The sequence below is a fragment of the Anopheles marshallii genome, chromosome 2, assembly GCF_943734725.1.
Source record: "Anopheles marshallii chromosome 2, idAnoMarsDA_429_01, whole genome shotgun sequence".
Classification (NCBI taxonomy): domain Eukaryota; kingdom Metazoa; phylum Arthropoda; class Insecta; order Diptera; family Culicidae; genus Anopheles; species Anopheles marshallii.
This window is the reverse complement of record NC_071326.1, coordinates 72,127,250-72,137,216: the sequence shown is the minus strand read 5'-3', so window position 1 is coordinate 72,137,216 and position 9,967 is coordinate 72,127,250.

The following is a 9,967-nucleotide window of genomic DNA, read 5'->3' as shown; positions in this document are numbered from 1 at the left end:
CCAGTTTTGTCAATTCAGTATTTGTTTGGTGTTTTACTTTCCTGGTTTTTCATATGAGTTCGTGAGATTCAGTAAGTTTGGTTCACCATTTCCTATCTATTGTAAAACCCTGTAAATTTCAAAGTTTTACAGAATTTTAAACCAATGTTGTACATAAACATATTTTAAAGTATATTTTATAATGACAAATACTTGTGCTTGGTTTTGATTAAATTTAATCATCAAAAATGTCATTTTCATACCATGCCTATAGCGGAACCCTGTATTATTCGTCTGGTTTTACTACTCACTACAAAGTTACTCGTTTTCAGATGTATCGACATAAGGTAAAGCGTGATAGAAAACAGACCCGTCCATTACAGTGCAAGTAGTGACCGCTAATGCAGCGAAAGCATTGTTGTGTCGGATTAATAAATCGTGACAATTCTGATTGTAAAGTTACGTATTAACGGAATAATGGAAAAGTGATGCAGTTGCACATTTTCCTGCCACCATGCGTGGCTAAACGGATCACTGTCTCGCCTTCCCAAAACGAAACAACATGTTTTCTAACGCAAATGGAAAGAAAATAGCAGTTGGCTCGGGTGCGTTTGATGCTTTTACCGTGACTGGGTCTGAGAAATTGGTGAAGTCTGCCCGGCCAGGATGGGGATAATTTATTGTACACGAATGTAAAATTTATGACTGCTGCTATTGTGCATAATTAATGGTCCGTCCGTCATACTTTTGCAGCCGCGTCGGATGGCAGCGGTACTGAGCTTGTTCGATGGTCGTTACCATTAATGGAGGACCGAATAGTGGCGGTGGGGGAATGGGGTGGTAAAGAAGGGATTGGTAGGAAATGAGAAAAGCGCTCGTACAATCATGCCGTTGAACGGGGGAGGGACCGAGTTTGCGATAGTGTATCGGGAAAAGTTTCCCTTCCCGAGCATTGACGTTGCGCAGCGATGCATCGCCGAGTGTGAATCCTTATAATCCTGCCGGTCTCGCGTTCAACCAAGCGGATGCTTTCACGAACATCACGCGAACGGATACAGGCACAGGCAACGGAATGGGTTCGAAAATCCCTGCTTTGCATGCGATAACTTTTTCCATCCGCTTGATGGGCACTTCCGCGTTACGCTTCAGCCAACTAATTAGCTTGCGTTCCATTAACCGTGGCCGGCACACCGATTCTTGGCCACTCGGCAAGGGTTTGCTCGTCGCACTTGCCGCTATGGCGATGTAGGGCGATTTTGATGTAGTGCTGTGTAGTTTAAAGGAAGATTAGCGTATTGTGGTGTTGACTTAATTTTTCCAAGCTATTAAACAGAGATCTGCAAAGCAATTAAGCTATCCGGTACAGATTTTGGTCTATATTGTTGCAAGTGCACTAGAACGTTAAGGTATTAAAATGGAGATTTAATATGTAATTCATCGGTTTAATTTGTATTGAATCATCGAGAAATCATACTGTGCATGTAATTTTTGTGTGTATGTTGATCCTTAAACTTATAGATTACAGTATCATTTGTTTAGATGGAACAGTTAAAGGTTTACTTCACATTACGATCAATTGTTGGAGTACCAGGCTGCTCCATTATGTAATGACACTAAACGTAATATTTCTTACAATCTTATATGATTTGAAGTTCAAGTATGCGAACAAGAGATAGCATGGGTGTGAAAAGTATCATGAAAACATAGCATAATGTTTTATAATAGCTTAACTCAAATATTTAAATCTAATTTTAGAAGTACCAGGCTGCTCCATTTCGCATTCTTTTGGGTATTCAATGAAGTAACCAGCATTACAAAAAAAGATCAGGCAATATTGTGAAAAATTGTTGCATAGTATTTTCTTAAAGCATTGTCTTTTTAATAACCAGCTTCTTACCAGCATTCTAGCAAATTATGGATTTAAGATCAATAAAAGTCTTTTGAGACACCTTTTTGTGATGCGCTCGACCAAAAGAAGCTTGTTCCAGATAGAAAGGGTAGAGCTTTTTTTTATTAGCGGAGGAATGGAACCGACCGTATACCTTTGACGTCAAGCATTGTCGTGGTACATATTACTGACGAATTGCCAGTCTCATATAATGAACATTTTCTGTCAATGTTCGATTAAAATGTGTTAGTTGAGTTCGATGTCGTTCCCCAACGGTGAGTTGATTTTTTTTATCACGAATAAATAGTCTTAGAACGAATACAATTCAAGAAGCGAAATTACGTAGGAAAAGGAAGTAAAAGTATTGTTTATTTTTCAGTTTTTGTGAAGAAGAATCACGCCGGCTTTTTTAAACATCCGTTCTTTACTTCTCTTTCCGCAATTTTCTCTCAACTTTTAGTATTGCTTCAACATTGGAGTGTTGATGCTCTCGGAAGATCACAGCACAGAAATCTTGGTGAATGGAAGAGCAAGTTTTTATCGGCCTCTCCGAACGTGGGAGAGTTTTCCGATCACGAATCCCGCCATTTCAGTCACGATCGTGCAGTGCTAGACGTCAGTTGGAGCGCGTTGCGTGAAGCGAGCGAGCGTGAAGAAGTAGACGTCCTTACTGATCAGTGCATGGCAAAGATCACTCGGAGCAGGCGGAGCGAAATGTCATACAAACGTGCGTGGGTGTGTGTGAGCAACTGACTAGCAGGAAAACGATTACGATCAAAGAAAAGAATAGTGCGTTTTGACAGATTACCGCCAGAAGCGTCTGCACAAGTGGCATAGTTTGGTGTTGTGTGGATAATGATGGAAGTATTTGTGTGTTTTAGCAATGATTCTTGCGGAATGGTTGCAGGACAATTCAATTTGTGTTAGCTCGCAAACGCCGTAGGTATTATCTAATGATACAGAAGATCGCGTTTTCCAGTACGGTTATAGCAATACGATTCAGTGCTCTTAGCTGTTGTAGCATGTAGAAGCAGCACAGAGAAGCAAATCGCGTGTGAAAGGCCGTCAGATATCATCTGGCCATTGATTTTTCACACGCAGCCTGTGTGCGTGATCGAGCATTGGGGTGTTTTGTGCGTGCATCGGTGTGTGTGTTAAGCCGTCCATTTGACAGGTCCGAGCAAACAACGGGAGCGTTCTAACGAAGCGGATTTATGCCAGCCAATCTGTACGCCGCGAGCCTATCCGTTCTTCGTACGGTGGCCGTTGTGGAAAACGGCGGGTGTGCGCGATGAGAGTTTTCAGATTCGTTTCGTAAGCAGCGAATTATTTCCGACAGCAGTGCGGGAAAAATGAGATATTTCTGAATGGTGATAAAATCGCGCGTGTGGAAAATCTTTGCATTTGAAGATCGCCCTCCGCCCCACCCCCCGGTATGGGTGTGTGAGTGATTGTATGTTGCTTGCTTGAAGGGAGAGGTGATGGTGGCAATGGTGGTGACAGTAGTGATGGCAGTGTCAGTGGTTGGTGAAGATACTCGTAAATTGAATCTGATTCGGTGACAGCGTATAGAAGAAGTAGAAAAAAAGTATCATTGTGTGTTGTTTCTTCAACGGGCGACCGGTTTATTTGCAGAAGAGAATTAATTTTATCCTGCCGAAAGTAACCTTTGAGTGATCAAGTGCTGTTTTGTGCAGCATTGATGGAGTGATAATTACGCGAAAAGCCAACAAAAAGAGCAATTCTAGGTGTGATTTAAAAAATGGTTAGTTAAAAAGTGAAAGGTGATTGAAAATATTGCGGAAAATCCTAATGTCCATGTTTCGTGTGGTGCGATAAGTCATATGGTACAAGTGTTTGTTAAAAAAAAAAATAGGCAAAGAAATGGCATTATCTCGTACCATGTTAGATGCCGGTGGGTATAATGCGGTCAGTGGTGGCAGTACATCAACAAATGAGTTCATGCTCGATATAAAAATCAAATCAGTCGAAAAAACGCTCGTGCCGTTAATGAAGCAGGTAAGGCGCTAGAAATAAATAAATTTGGGGAACTGTGTGTATTAGGGATGCATACGAATTAAATAAAGTTTATACAAAGTAAATAAAGTACTAAATTTTCTAGTTACTGACTAAATTTTAGATAGATTTATGGTTTGAAATTTACAAAATGGTTGTTATGATTACATTCGATTGGTTTGAGATTATATGGAAATTAAACGAATAAATTGTATACCCGGAGACTCTTCCATCTAGAATACAGTGAATGCTCGGCAAAATAGCAAAATAATCGACCACCCGATCAGTGGATTACAACATGCGGAATGGATTGACGTACTTAAATGCCCATAGAGTGCCACTTTAATTAACCCACTCTGGTTCATGTCCCAATCCGAGCCTGCCAAACCGTTTCATTTAGGCCGGTCAAACAGCGACACATAAACACCATCATATATGTATCGCTGAAAAGTAACAAGAACCGGTCGCGGGAGAGCATCGTGCGCAATTGGAGAAGGGCATCAGCCGTACAGCTTCGCCAGAGGAAAGTTTTATAAATAAATAACAATCAAGATAGCAATGAATTCTGTTTGTCCGCACACACACACACGGCCCATGTGGTTTTGGCACGGTTACGACACGATGCAGGAGCAATATGACTGTTAGGCAAAAACCTGGTCTTCCACCTATATTTGTGGGAATAGAAATTATTACTGGCAAAAAAAAAAATCTTGAGTAAAAACAGTCCATGTTGTGTGCAAACAACACCGGTAGGACATAAAACATGATATACAGGCGCATCTGGTGTAAAATACAATCAGGCTGTGGAAAATGCGTGCATGACGCGTGATCCAAAAAAAAGAAGCAAACATAAGTATTTGAAGAAGTTCACATACTGGCGCCAATCAGAACCTCTTAGAACCGTCCCGCCGGGTACTATGAAGTAACAAAAAAAAAAACCACAGTTGGAGAGCAAAGGCCGTGCGTCTCGGACGCGAATGCTAGAATGCTCAAATCGAGACGCGACAAGCCACTAGCGATCGCGACACACCACACTGCACAAAGTCGCTTAGACCAGGGCGGGCGCGAAGATGGAACCCGTACCACGCCGCGAAAGAGCACGCGCTCGGGACACGTTGAGTGTGTGTCTGACTAAAGTTAGACTCGCCAGTCGGGCGTCCCGCGGCGGCAGACAATAATTATTAAAAGCGAAAAGTTTATTTATAGTAAAGTCCACACTGTACAGACGTGCTCCGGATTGCGCAAAAGGAATGGAAGCGAGGGAGGGAGAGAGAAAGAGGCAGTGGAAGCCGAACGGCGATGGTGGTTATGCGACCTGGGAAGAGAATTTCTGCAAAGTCGATAAAAGGAGCGTTGCGGGGAGTAAGGACGCCACCCTAGAGGAAGGGCCGTGACACGATAGGGAAGGTGGCAAAAAAAATGGTGTGAAGTTTCCGTTTTGTGTGGCGATAAACAATCGTCGAACTGTCAGGCTGATGATAAAACGATCGTTTGCAGCTGATTGCAGTCCGTTGTTTGCCGTTGGTTGGTGTGTGGCATCTGGCCAAGGAAACGGTTATTATTTTTCCACGTTCCGGAAGCAACTTTTCCGGTACAAGAATGTGTACGTATTGGGATGGAGTTGTAAGTTTTTCTGTGCCGTCCCAGTTTCATCCGATAAACTATTTGTGCCACGTAATGTGAAGGTGTGTGAACTTTGGCTTTTAAGGTTATTAACACGGGGCTTGTTTTCCAGATGTTTTCTGTTATCAATAACGCCAATGATCAATAGAAATCAGTATGGCAAAGATAAAAGGAAATAATAGGCTTTAGTTGATATTTCAACCAGGAGATCCACAGAAACCAATGATATTTATTGATATGTGAACCTTAATAAAGGTTTACTAAAGGCTTAATAAGCCACCACTATTCAAGAAAGATAGCGAAGGTGTGGTTGATGTTTATGAGGGGCAAATAATTGTATTATCATGCAACACACCCATTTCGGTTGGTTTGGGCAAGTGCACGGGAGCGTATAAGAATAGAAATTTTGATCTGCATATGTTTTCATTTTGTTCCGGCTGTGCGCGAGTTGCCGCACTTTAGAAACCGTCGTCCGTCAACGCAAGCAAGCGATGGGCGATGAATAATGGCATCGGCGAGTGTCGCCAATCCGTCAAGCTGGGACAATATCGGTGCGGGGTTCAGTACGCACTCCTGCACTCGCGCCGAGATTTATGACGCTACTGTCCAATTAGCGGAGACACACAGCGTACACTGATTTACTTGCAATGCATGATGGATGTAATCAATCCGTACCGAACGATCAAATGCTTTGTGTTTTGGGGTACATCAAACAAATAGGCAGAGCTGTTTGGGGTTTTTCTTCTCGGTTCTTATGATTGCACAATGATTCGGGCGTTTTTTGGGAGTTTCATAGCGCGTGAAAAGCAGCTCAACAGTTATTTCGACCAGAAAGAACACATACACACACACTCAGAAGTTTGGGAAAAGGTTCCTGTACAAAAGCAAAAAAGGTTTAATCCACACCGTCTGGGTATGTTGTTTGTTGCTGTTAAAGATTTTCGCCGTCCCGGGTCGGCTGCGTTGAAACAACACGTCAGTGACTTTTCAACATTCGGAGCGTAGATGTGCACTGGGTAAGCAAATTTGGCAGTCAAAATATTTGTCTTCCATCAGTATGTTGTCAATACGATTGATTGGAATTTGTTGGCATGCGACAGTGGGGCACGGTCGTCTGGGAATGTTGATGCTATTTCCATGAAATTAAGGGCGGAAAAGTCGGGAGGACTTTGGAACGTTATTTACGGTTAGTAAGGGAATCAAGATATATCTTGGAAGATGTGATACAGTAATTATTACATTAAGACGGCTATGTAAAATCCTTGACTCATCCTTAAGCAAACGAAAGATTGAGACTCAAATACACTGAAGCATCCCATTGATAAATGGAGTTTATGTATAACCTCACCACTACAGATGTAAAAAGGACAGACATACGCTATCCAGCGAATCGAGTCGTCGACGATAAACTGTCAACGGAGATGAATACAAGTTAGGCATGATACATGGAAACACCTGCCTAACGGAGAGACAACCGAAAAGGTTGACTGTGGCGCGAGAGCGAGAGTTTAGTGACGGAACAAAAAGGCGGGTTTCGGGTGAAAAAGAGACCAACTCGGGAAAAGAGAACTCTGCAGGCTGTAAGACAGATTCCGATTTCTCGCAAACTGTTGCACCGACCGAGGCCTGCCAATGTCCAAGGATGGTTCACGGATTGGATTCGTGTTCGTGATGACAACGTTGACATCTAGTAACAAACACCGTTACAAGGTTCTAGCACTTCTCGGGGTGGTGAAAGCTTTCGCTGGAACCGTAGCGTACCAGTTGAAGGAAACGGGCCGGAAAATTAAATCTATTTTTATGAAATCTGGAGCTAGAAATAAGCTAGGGCCGTTAGAAACCGGCTGTCAAAATAGAACACCGTTGCGTCCCAGTAGTGGTGATCTAGTTCGAGCGGCGCGGGTCTTTAAGATTTCTCAATTGAGATGAATAGTAGAAGGTGCTGGAACAGGAAACGCGCCACGCCTGGTGGAGGGTTGGAATAGATTTAACCTCCGGCTTACCGGTTTTACCATTAATTTCGAGCAAAAGTCTAATCAGAGTTTTGGCACAAGAAAATGGTAAGCTCGCTTTTGGCAGCCCAAAACTCTAACTCGATTACCGCGTGTGCGCTGGGATGCGGTGCGGTGTGACGCGAACCCGGCGCTCATTCCGAACCCGCACCGAAGTTAGTCCGGTGAAGAATTGGAATTGCATGACACGGACCAGTGAATGATACGATTGCGATAATGACGATGAACCGTGAGCGAGCGCAATCGAACGAGGTGGGCAACAGTGCTGGCAAGGAATGTACCGGGGCGCTCCGTTCGAACCCGGCGAATGGGGTTTTATGGCGTACTGCCATGCTAAGCTGATGAGATTGTAAGATTTGTGTGAGAAAGTTTTGGGAGCGTAAGGTTTTCTGCCAATAGCAACTCCTGCTGTGCCCCCCCGCCGGGTTGATGCCGGTCCAATGCTGTTGTGGTTGCGCTCGTAAATGAGCTTACCTGTTAATGCTGGAAAGTTTGTTTTTAATGAAATCGGTAAGGAATTTAATTGGGGGAAGGTTTAAAGGCGAGGACTGGAGTTTGGCTTCGTAGCAAATGTTGTGTCAGCAACGCGTACGCGTGCACATGCTCACGGTTGGGATGGCAATTAGGAATTAAGATTATTTTTGGGGAAGCGATTCAATTATGGATCTTTCCATTGAATTGGTTCTTTGGGAACGGTATCGGGACGCCATTTTCAATTCTATCGCTATCCAAGTCGCAGGGAAATGCTGTTATGTTAATACGTTCTACTCAGCAGCTCAATTAGTTGTCTTAATTATGTTGCTTTAAGTGTGACTCAGTGATATTTAAACAATATCGATGATCTTTCTTCAACAATTTCGGCGATATGTTACAACAGTTTTGGGGTTCGTATAAGAGAATAGATCTGTAAAAGTCATGCATCAACTTAAAACGTTCCGTACCGCGTTGCCCAAATATGGGTGACGCTTTTGTGTACTATGATTTAATTGTTTTGTGCCAGTCCAGTCGCGCGGGAATGGCCCAGTTACCAAATACCCATCCAGGCAGCCCATTTTCCAATTTAACTGTATTCAATTTAAACGTTGAACCGGTACAGCTCAGTAGGCTGAGAGAGGGTTAGAACTTAAATAGAATCAAGAGTAGTACAGCAAAGGTTTATAATTACACAACCACTCCAGCTGGCACATGTTGCCAGCTAAAACAAACCAATTAAACGCAAATCCATTGAACAGTGGTCGGAAAATTCAAACCGCTTCGCAATGTGGTGTTCGTTGCGCACAACCGCAAACTTTGTACGCTTTCCTTTTACGATTTGCCACCGGTGGAGATGATCGGCGACAGCAAAGCAGTGATTTTCGAGATGCACGCACGATTCGTGACGGCGCAATATTATGACCCCCACTGCGGCACTCAGTCCTATGGGAAGTTCTATCGCGTTTCGACACGATTCACGATTTTTTATGATTCAGCATAATGGCAAACATGCAAATGGCGAAAGCAGGAAGTAGCTTTGGCTCGTATTATCCTGTGTCTCAAGTGGGCAATAAAAATCGCGACTTTGTTTAAGCGATCGTTCTGGTGGCCGCCCAGGGAACGTAAAGCATTTACTAATAACGTTTGGTGAGCGATGGTCCTTTTTGTGGTGATGGTGAAAGGCAATGCTTATATGTCCGAATGGGGAACTTTTTTTTTGTTGGATTGATTTACCGGTAGTAAACGAGAATCTAGACGTATCAAACAGTGTGGTTCAATGCGTACTTTTTGTGTCGGTAACAATAACCGATTGGGAAAAAAGCGGTTCTTTTTCTATCCCACTTTAACGGTCTCGGTTGGTGGTAATGTAAAGCGTTTGTTGGAGGGTGAGCCGTGAGAAGGACAGGACAACGTGTTGCATTGCATGCTACATGCCATGCCACGGTTCGGTTTTTAGGAGGTCTTGGAGAAGGAAAATTTGCCTTCCGGCTGCCGTTGGACGTCAAATCAACACAGAGGGGTACGAGTAAATCGCGTATCACGTATCGCGTTACATAGCCGAGGGACCAGTGTTGTTTTTATTTCCCTCCGCTTTCACCTCTTCTACCTTACCTCTCCCGAGTTGTACTCATTTTTTCGGTACCCACTATTTGACTTGCAGGAGCTATCGGGTTAAGGTAAGGTCTATACCGTCCGGTACCTACTATGGATATCGGAGAAACGAACTTCCAAGCGCGCTAGCCAGTTGAAGGTGAGAAGAAACGTTTTGCGGAGTGTGTTCGTTGCTTTTATTCCACTGATCGATTGCGTCGCCCCTGCTCTAATGGGGTACCTACCCGTGCTTAGCCCATCGGATATTCGAGGCACTCGCCACGGCTATACCATGTACCGTCCAGGCTAGTTAAAGGTAATGAACTGCGGGTTAATGGACTGGAAGAATATGCGAGTGGAGCAGAACGTGGTTGGAAATGAAACA